We start from the raw sequence: 10,615 nt of genomic DNA on the forward strand, positions 1-10,615 counted from the left end.
ATTCGAACCTACAACCGTAGTAGCAGCGCGGTTCCGGACTGAAGCGCCTAGAACCGCTCGGCCACGGCGGCATAGAGCTAACTTTCCACTGAAGGCCTCATTTTGTCTTCCGGAAATAAGAACAAGTAATTTAAAATACAGATCTCTGTTGCATACTAACGGCAAAATCTGAACAAGTACAGTGGACAACAGCCGTCTGCCTCTCTAGTTAACAAACTAGATTCTAAGTAAACAAAATAAACCCAGCCACACCCAGATTTTCTCTCTCTCTCTCTCTCATCAACCATAATTAGTGCTACTTTTTTCACAGGAATTCAATGAGAAATTTATAAATGTCCACATTAACGGTTTCGATGAGTAACTCTTGTTTCATTTTAATAAGCTCCGTAAGTATCACGGCTGTGTTAAAACAGATTGGCGGGGGAGGAAACGCGAATTCATATCGGATGCAAGACTCAGTACTTCTGCTATTAATTAAAAATTTAGTATGTTAGAAGCAATCAGTTTTCCGGTGTTCTCAAACAGCTCTTCTACGTTGCACATATCGCTGAGGAGACAAGACACTAAATAAATAGAAATTCATATACAAGAAGAGTAATTAATTCCTTTTCCCTTATATGACGTCACTTTTTTTTTAAGTTACTCGTTCGGCTGCAGAATAGTTTGACACAAATCCCCTCTCCTACCCGAGCGAAACACCGAACGAGTTGCCACAGTGTTTAAGGTACTGGACTCGCTTTCGGAAGGGCTGGTATTCAAATCGACAATGGCCATCTCGATTACGTTTCCCACAGTTTTGATGATTCCTTTAGATGGGTTGCTGTCGATTTCCAGCTTTATTACTGTCCAGCTAATTAATGAATATGTATAGCGTGTTACGAAATAGTAGGAGGGAAGAACGGACAAATGCAGATCATAAAAAAATATTTCCTTTTGCGAATGTTTCGATACTGTGACCCTCTCCTTATAAGAACTATTTTTAAAACAAACAGTAAATTAGCTCTCCAGACTATTCTGTGTCTGCGTTGTTATTGGCCAACTTATGCATCACGTGAAAATGGTTCTGAGCACTATGGGTCTTAACATCTGAGGTCATCAGTCCCCTAGACTTAGAATTACTTAAACCTAAGGACATCAAACACATCCATGCTCGAGGCTGGATTCGAACCTGCGACCGTAGCAGCAGCGCGGTTCCGGACTGAAGCGCCTAGAACCACTCGGCCACAATGGCCGGCTGCATCACGTATGCGACGGAGTAACGATGTCTGATTGTTCGTTAGTTATTTCACAATTTCATTCTGCGTAACGCAGAAGAAAAATAAGAAAGGTTAGAGTTATACATCTGAGTGACATTTACTTTCACTGTAGACGGGGAATTAACCTGGCAATAATGGAGTAAAAATCGATCATGAATTGTTGAAAGAAACGGTGGTGGCAATCGTTTGAAGCAATTTAGGGAAACTACGCTAACCTAAGGCAGGACTGCCAGACAGTATATCTAATAATCTTCCCGAATACGTACTGAATATTTCCAGGCTTACGGGAAGTGAACGGCTGAAGAAGTGTCTCCTGTGCTGCATGTGGTTTTGCGCTATGTTACATGGATGCTCTCTGTGCAGTCGGCCGCATGAACTTCATTTCTAAAAATTTATCGCGCTAGGAACTCTTAAGCTGGCGTGTGTGCTGGCTCTGTCTCGTAAGAGAAGTTCTCCTCCAATTATCTATTTGGCTTCCAGTGATCCATAAACATGAGCATCCAATGAGATATTTATCTGTAGTAGGAGGAAAAGATTGGCAACAGTTTAACATAGAACCTCAAGCTGATCAGAAAGGTACCGGTGTTTTTCACATGCACAGTGATTCGCCAAAGACAAGGTCAGTGGGAAACAAAACGGCAACGGAGGATCAAGACACGAAACCTTCGATTAGTTGTCTAAAATTTATACAATGAGATACCAAATCGCATTATTACTTTGTTAAAGAAGAATGTCGCAACATATATTTTATTTTCAGTGTACATAGTGAGACTCCTACTTTTCAATGTTGTTGTTGCAGTCTTCTATCCAAAGATTTGGTGTGATGCAGCTCTCCATGCTACTCTACCCTGTGCAAACTTATTCATCTCCGAGTAACTACTGCATCCTACATCCTTCTGAATCTGCTTCGTGTATTCATCGCTTGGTCTCCCTCTACAATTTTTACCCTCCACGCTTACCTCCAATGCTAAATTGGTGATCCTTTGATGCCTCAAAACGTGTCCTACCAACCGATCCCTTCTTCTAGTCAACTTACCGAGCGAGGTGGCGCAGTGGTTAGCGCACTGGACTCGCATTCGGGAGGACGACGGTTCAATCCCGTCTCCGGCCATCCTGATTTAGGTTTTCCGTGATTTCCCTAAATCGCTTCAGGCAAATGCCGGGATGGTTCCTTTGAAAGGGCACGGCCGATTTCCTTCCCCATCCTTCCCTCACCCGAGCTTGCGCTCCGTCTCTAATGACCTCGTTGTCGACGGGACGTTAAAACACTAATCTCCTCCTCCTCCTAGTCAACTTGTGCCACAAATTCCTCTTCTCCCCAATTCTGTTCAGTACCTCCTCATTAGTTATGTGATCTACCCATCTAATCTTCAGCATTCCTCTATAGCACCACATTTCAAAAGCTTCTAGTCTCTTCTTGTCTAAACTATATATCGTCCCTGTTTCACTTCCATACGTGGCTACACTCCATACAAATACTTTCAGATACGACTTCCTGACAATTTTATAGTCGACGTTAACAAATTTCTCTTCTTCAGAAACGCTTTCCTTGCCATAGTGAGTCTACATTTTATGTCTTTTCTACTTCGACCATCATCAGTTATTTTGCTTCCCAAATAGTAAAACTCATCTACTATTTTAAGTATCTCGTTTCTAATCTAATTCCCTCAGCATCACCTGATTTAATTCGACTACATTCTATTATCCTAATTTTGATTTTGTTGATGTTCGTCTTATTTCACCCTTTTAAGACACTGTCCATACCGTTCAACTGCTCTTCCAAGTCCTTTGCTGTCTCTGACAGAATTACAACGTCCTCACGTCCTCGGCAAACCTCAAAGTTTTTACTTATTCTCCCTGGATTTTCATTCCTGCTCCAGATTTTCTTTTGTTTCCGTTACTGCTTGCTCAATATACAGACTGAATAACATCGAGGATAGGCTACAACCGTGTCTCACTCCCTTCTCAACCACTGCTTCACTTTCGTGCCCCTCAACTCTTATAACTGCCATCCGGTTTCTGTACAAAGTGTAAATAGCCTTTCGTTCCCTGTATTTTACCCCTGCCACCATCAGAATTTGAAAGAGAGTATTCCAGTCAACATTAGCAAAAGCTTTCGCTAAGTCTACAAATGTTATAAATGTAGGTTTGCCTTTCCTTAACCTATCTTCTAAGATAAGCCGCAGAGTCAGTATTGCCTCCCGTGTTCCTACATTTCTATGGAATCCAAACTGATCTTCCCCGAGATCAGCTTCTACCAGTTTTTCCATTCGTCTGTGAAGAATTCGTGTTAGTATTTTGCAACCGTGACTTATTAAACTGTCAGTTTCGTAATTTTCACACCTGTCAACACATGTTTTCTTTGGAATTGGAATTGCTATATTCTTTTTGAAGTCTGAGAGTATTTCACCTGTCTCATACACCCTCACCAGATGAAAGAGTTTTTCATGGCTGGCTCTCCCAAGGCTATCAGTAGCCCTAATGGAATGTTGTCTACTTCCGGGGCCTTGTTTCGACTTAGGTCTTTCAGTGCTCTGTCAGATTCTTCACGCAGTATCATATCTCCCATTTCATCTTCATGTATGTCCTCTTCCATTGCCATAATATTGTCCTCAAGTACATCGCCCTTGTATAGACTCTCTATATACTCCTTACACCATTCTACTTTCCCTTCTTTGCTTAGGACTGGTTTTCCAACTGTGCTCTTGATATTCATACAGGTGGTTCTCTTTTCTCCAAAGTGCTATTTAATTTTCCTGTGGGCGGCATCTATCTTATCCCTAGTGATATATGTTTCTACATCCTTACATTTGTCATCTAGCCATCCCCGCTTAGCCACTTTGCACTTCCTGTCGATCTAATTTTTGAGATGTTTGTATTCTTTTTAGCCTGTTTCATTTACTGCATTTTTATATTTTCTGCTTTCATCAATGAAATTCAATATCTCTTCTGTTACCCAAGGATTTCTTCCAGCCCTTGTCTTTTTATCTACTTGAACCTGTGCTGCCTACATTGTTTCATCTCTCAAAGCTTCCCATTCTTCTTTACTGTATTTCTTTCTTCAGTTCTTGTAAATCGTTCCCTAATGATCTCTCTAAAACTCTCAACAACCTCTGGTTCTTTCAGTTTATCCAGGCCTCATCTCCTTAAATTTCTATCTTTTTGTAGTTTCTTCAGTTTTAATCTACAGTTCATAGCCAATAAAGTGTGGTCAGAGTCCACATCTGCCCCTGAAAATGTTTTATAATTTAAAACCTGGTTCCTGAATCTCTGTCTTATCATTATATAATCTGTCTGAAACTTTCTCGTGTCTCCAGGCCTCCTCCACGTATACAACTTGCTTTCATGATTCTTAAACCAAGTTTTAGCTATGATTAAATTATGCTCTGTGCAAAATCTTGCCAGGCGGCTTCCTCTTTCATTCCTTAGCACCAGTCTATACGCGCCTAATACTTTTTCGTCTCTTCCTTTCCCTACTATAGAATTCCAGTCCCCCATGACTATCAAATTTTCGTCTCCCTTAACTATCTGAATAATTTCATTCATCGCATCATACATTTCATCATCTACGAAGATAGTTCGCATATAAACTTGTACTACTGTGGTAGTCGTGGGCTTCGTGTCTATCTTGGCTACAATAACGCGTTCACTATGCTGTTCCTAGTAGCTTACTCGCGTCCCTATTATATTTATTCATTATTAAACCTACTCCTGCTTTAGCTATATTTGATTTTGTGTTATAACCCTGTATTCACCTGACCAAAAGTCTTGTTCCTCCTGCCACCGTACTTCACAATTCCCGCTATATCTAACTTTAACCTATCCATTTCCCTTTTTAAATTTTCTGACCTACCTGCCCGATTACGGGATCTAACATTCCAAGCTCCGATCCGTAGAATGCCAATTTTGTTTCTCCTTATAACGACGTCCTCCTGAGTAGTCCCCGCCCGGAGATCCGAATGGGGAACTATTTTACCTCCGGAATATTTTACCCAAATGGACGCCATCATACAGTAAAGCTGCATGCCCTCGGGAAAAATTACGGCTGTGGTTTGCCCTTGCTTTCAGCCGTTCGCTGTACCAGCACAGCAAGACCGTTTTGGTTGGTGTTATAAGGCCGGATCAGTCAATCATCCAGATTGTTGCCCGCGCAACTACTGAAAACGCTACTGCCCCTCTTCATGAACCACACGTTTGTCTGGCCTCTCAACAGATGCCTCTCCGTTGCGGTCGCACCTACGGTACGGCTATATGTGAGGCACGCAAGCCTCTCTATCAATGGCAAGGTCCATGCTTAATTGGGGGGGGGGGGGGGGGGGGCGAAGGGGTGGAGGGAGTGCTATTCAATATAGAACTAAATCCTTTAAGTTTAGAAAACGTTATAGAAAACATTATATTAAACCGTAAAGCATCCACCTGAAACAGTTACAACTACGGGATTTTAACTAAACCGAGCTTTTCTCGATGTATTGGAGCCAACGGCTGAACAAAGTTAATAACGTGAGCAGAGTGTAGACATAAGCATACAGACGGACGTCACCTTCCCTTTACCACCGGTGCAGAAAGAGGAGAAACGTGCAGCATTGCAACCAGCTGAACTGCAACACTGATTTGGCTGAGACTTGCGGCGTGCAACTGAAGCGGCAGAGTAATGTTAGCAAGATTTGGCCGCGAGACATCCCGTCCTGCGCTAGACGGCCAGTACAAGCTCAGGCGACACAACCATTCCGTTCAGGGGGACAAGAACGCTCTCTCTTCCACAAACTGAGAGCTCTAATTCACTTGCTCAGGATTGTGTATCTATATATTCCAGAGTTCTAAGGGCTCCTAAAAAGAACAGAAGCTCACACAATACTTGTATTAGGTACAGAAAGCTGGTTAAAACCTGAAGCTGACAGTAATGAGATCTTTGGGGAAATTTTAAGAGCATACCGAAAGGATAGGGGAACGGAAAACGGAGGTGATGTTTTTGTCGCAGTAGACAAGAAACTGAAATCCATCGAGATAGTAGTGGACACAGCATGTGAGAAGACTCAGTATCAAGGGTGGACAAAAAATTATAATATGGTCCTCCTATCGACCACCAGATTTTCCTCCTGATGTAACCGAAAACTTCAGAGAAGAGAAGCAGTTCGCTTGTACAAAGACATTGTAATCATTGAAGGAGACTAATAATCCAACAATCAACAGGGACAATTATAGTTTTGTTAGTGGTGGGTGTGACAAGACATTCTGTGAAACGTTAGTAAATGCTTTCTCTAAAAACTACTTACCACTCATTATGGATACACATTAGATCTAATGGCGACAAACACACCTGATCTCTTTGAGGAAGTCCATATCGAAACTGGTATCAGAGATCATAAAACAGTTATAGCAACAGTGAATGACAAAACACAAAGGGCAGCTAAAACAAGCAGAAAGGTTTATATGTTCAGCAGACTCGACGGAGAAACAATAGTGTCATATCTCTATGAGGAACGTGAAATTTTTAGCTCAGGACAAGAACATGTAGAGGAATTATGGTTCAAGTTTAAAAGAATAGTTGTCCATGCACTGGATAGATATACATCCAGCAGGACAGGTCATAATGGATCCTCCATGGTATACAATCACTGTAAAGATACTTCTATAGAGACAGAGCCGCGCGGGGTAGCCACGCAGTCTTAGGCGCCTTGTCACGGTCCACGCATCTCCCCCCGTCGGAGGTTCGAGTCCTCCCTCGGGCATGGGTGTGTTTGTTGCCCATAGCGTAAGTTAGTTTAAGTAGTGTGTAGGCTTAGGGACTGATGACCTCAGTAATTTGGTCCCATAAGACCTTACCACAAATTTCCAAATAGAAACAGAGACTACTGAGACTACTGCATAGTAGATGTGAAACAAGCATAGGGATATAGATAGAGAGATACTGAATGAAACGCGTTTGTAACTACAGAGAGCAATGCGTGACGCCTTCAGTGAATACTGTAGCCGAATGATCTTTTACAGATCCAAAGAAATTCTGGTCATATGTAAAGCCTGTTAGTGGCACCGAAGTAAGTGTCCAGTCATTCATGGACGACACTGGAACTGAAGTTGAGGGTAGCGAAGCAAAAGCGGAAACGCTTAACTCTGTTTTCGAATGTTCGTTTGCAGAGGAAAACCGAGCAATATTGTAGCAACTTAATTCTCGTACCATCAAAAAGGTGAGTGAAATAGATATCATTTGTGGTGTTGAGAAACAGCTGAAATCGTTAAAACTGAACAAAGCCCCAGGACCCGATGGATCAGATTCTATGCTCAATTCGCAGCTGAATTAGTCCCTCTGTTAACTATGATCTACCATAGATCTCTTGAACAAAAAACAGTACCCAGTAGTTGGAAGAAAGCACGGGCCACACCAGTCTACAAGAAGAATAGCGGAAATGATCGACAAAACTACCGTCCAAATATTCTTGACATCCATTTGTTGTGAAATCTTAGAACACATTCTCAGCTCAAACACAATTATGTGTCTCGAATAGAACTACTCCATGTCAACCAGTACGGATTTCGAAAACAAAGATCTTGCGAAACTCAACTCGCGCTTTTCTCACATGACATCCCGAAAGCCTTGAATCAAGGCAGTTAGGTAGATGCAGTATTTTTCGATTTCCGAAAAACATATGACTCAGTACCACACCTACGATTATTATCAAAAGTACGATCATATGGCATATCAGACGAAATGTATAACTGGACTGAGGATTTCTTGGTAGGGAGAACGCAGCATGTTATCTTGCATGGAAAGTCGTCGACAGATGTTGAACTAACTTCAGATGCACCCTAGGGACGTGTGTTGTGTCCCTTCTGTTCATGTTGTATGTTAACGATCCTCCGGGCAATATTAATAGTAACCTCAGGCTTTTCGCCGGAGAGGCAATTATCTACAACGAAGATAACGAAAGTGTACAAATATTCAGTCAGATCTTGAGAAGATTTCAAAGTGATGCAAATATTGGCTGCTTTAAATTTTCAAAAATGTAAAATTGTGCGCTTCGCAGAACGAATAATGTAGTATCCTGTGAATATTATACTAGTGAGACAAAGTTGGAATCTTTAAACTCATACAAATACTTGGGTGTAACACTTAGTAGGGACATGAAATGGAACGATCACATAGGCTCAGTCGTGAGTAAAGCAGGTAGCAGCTTTCAGTTTATTGGTGGAATACTAGGGAAATGCAATCAATCTACAAAGAAGATTGCTTACAGATCACTCGTGCGACACATCCTAGAATATTGCTTAAGTTGGGTCGGATTGTTTGGGGGAAGAGACCAAACAGCGAGGTCATCGGTCTCATCGGATTAGGGAAGGAAGTCGGCCGTGCCCTTTCAAAGGAACCACCCCGGCATTTGCCTGGAGCGATTTAGGGAAATCACGGAAAACCTAAATCAGGATGGCCGGACGCGGGATTGACCGTCGTCCTCCCGAATGCGAGTCCTGTGTGCTAACCACTGCGCCACCTCGCTCGGTGTATTGCTTAAGTGTTTAGGATCCGTAACAAATCGGACTAGCTGGGGCAGCACAAATGGTAACAGGTCCGTTCGACCCGCGAGAGTGTGTCACTGAGATGTTGAAAGAACTGAACTAGCAGACTCTTGAAGACAGACGGAAACTATCCCGAGAGAGACTACTAAGTTTCAAGAACTGGCTTTTAATGATGACTCTAGGAATATACTACAACCCCCTACATATCGCTCTCGAAGGCATCGTGATAATAAGACTAGGTTAATTACAGCACGCACAGAGGCAGTTAAACAATCATTTTTTTCCCGCGCTCCATATTTGAATGGAAAGGGAAAAAGCCCTAATAACCGGTACAGTGCGACGTACACTCTTCCCTGCACTTCACAGTGGTTCGCAGAGTATAGATGTAGATAAATGCGTGCGCGTTGAACCAGTACGATTTTACTATTGGTACAAATTCGCGGGTGGAAAGCTCTAGTTTATCCAACTAGATTAAGGCCAGGGCCGTGTTGACCCATGAGGTGGCCCGGGACTAGAAAAAATGTGTGGCCTCCATTGACTTCATGTCTGTGAAAGTACAGTAGGAAAGTTAAGGGAATACATATAGTTCTACGACATCAATCATGTCACGCTTTGGATGATACGAGGGCGTGCTGAACAGTGCTGCCTCCGAATTTCTTATGTGAAAACTCTTAAAGCTTTTTAAACAAAACATACGTTATTAACATGATGCATCCTTATTCTTCATGTCTACGTATTTGCAGCCCTCTGCAGTTAGAGGGCTCCGAATTGTAGCGTGTAACATGACAGTGTGTAACGGAACTACATCGGTGCGTGAGGAACTGCGTGCTACAATCGAGTTTCTAATTCGAAGTTTTTGTCCTCTCTTTCAGCATGACAATGGCAGACCACACAGGAGCGCTGCGACAACTACAAAAATCCGACGCCTTGGGTTCACGGCCACAGATCAGCCTCCATATAGTCCCGACTTTGCCCCATCCGGTTTTCATCTGTTTCTAAAACTTAAAGAACACCTTCGAGGACTTCACTTTCATAGTGATTAAGCGGCGCAAGCAGGGGTGAAGTTTAAAGTGGCTTCGTCAAACATTCTTTAGTGACGATATCAACAAACTGGTTTCTCTTTGAGAAATAAATGGACACTGAGAATGAATATGTAGAATGTTAATAAAGATTGTTTTATTAGAAAGCTACATCTACATCTACATACATATTCCGCAATCCACCATACGGTGCGTGGCGGAGGGTACCTCGTACCACAACTAGCATCTTCTCTCCCTGTTCCACTCCCAAGCAGAACGACGGAAAAATGACTGCCTATATGCCTCTGTACGAGCCCCAATCTCTCTTAACTTATCTTTGTGGTCTTTCCGCGAAATGTAAGTTGGCGGCAGTAAAATTGTACTGCAGTCAGCCTCAAATGCTGGTTCTCTAAATTTCTTCAGTAGCGATTCACGAAAAGAACGCCTCCTTTCCTCTAGAGACTCCCACCCTGAGTGTCCTGCATTGAGTTTTCACAAGCTCAAGCGATTCCAGGCAATGCTGATTTGGTATACCCTCCGCGGAGGGTATTTAAATCGGTCGCCGCCGCGACCGAACCGAGTTCCCTCTGAGCAGTCATAGCGTACGGATCTCCGTGCCGGCACGTTCACAGGAGCTCAGTCCGTCAGTTCACCTGGTGATGGCGACATGTATGATCGCTGGAATATTGTGCCCGTTGGACACTGTAGACCGGCAGTACACCCGTGGATATTTTGATTATCAAATACGCCGGGAGAAACTCAAGAATCACATTCCTCTGCACTGTTTCGGACCGTGAGATTTCATTAGTGCACATAAAATGCTAATGAATT

The 10,615-nt window shown here is 42.7% G+C and overlaps 1 non-coding gene across 1 annotated transcript; it reads left to right on the top strand.

The window, feature by feature from the left end:
- The first annotated feature begins 2,294 nt into the window (after positions 1-2,294).
- Trnaa-cgc (transfer RNA alanine (anticodon CGC)) lies at positions 2,295-2,367 on the top strand. The gene has a single exon. It is a non-coding gene; the product is annotated as a tRNA-Ala (tRNA).
- Positions 2,368-10,615: the final 8,248 nt, after the last annotated feature.

Source organism: Schistocerca cancellata, chromosome 4, assembly GCF_023864275.1.
Source record: "Schistocerca cancellata isolate TAMUIC-IGC-003103 chromosome 4, iqSchCanc2.1, whole genome shotgun sequence".
NCBI lineage: Eukaryota > Metazoa > Arthropoda > Insecta > Orthoptera > Acrididae > Schistocerca > Schistocerca cancellata.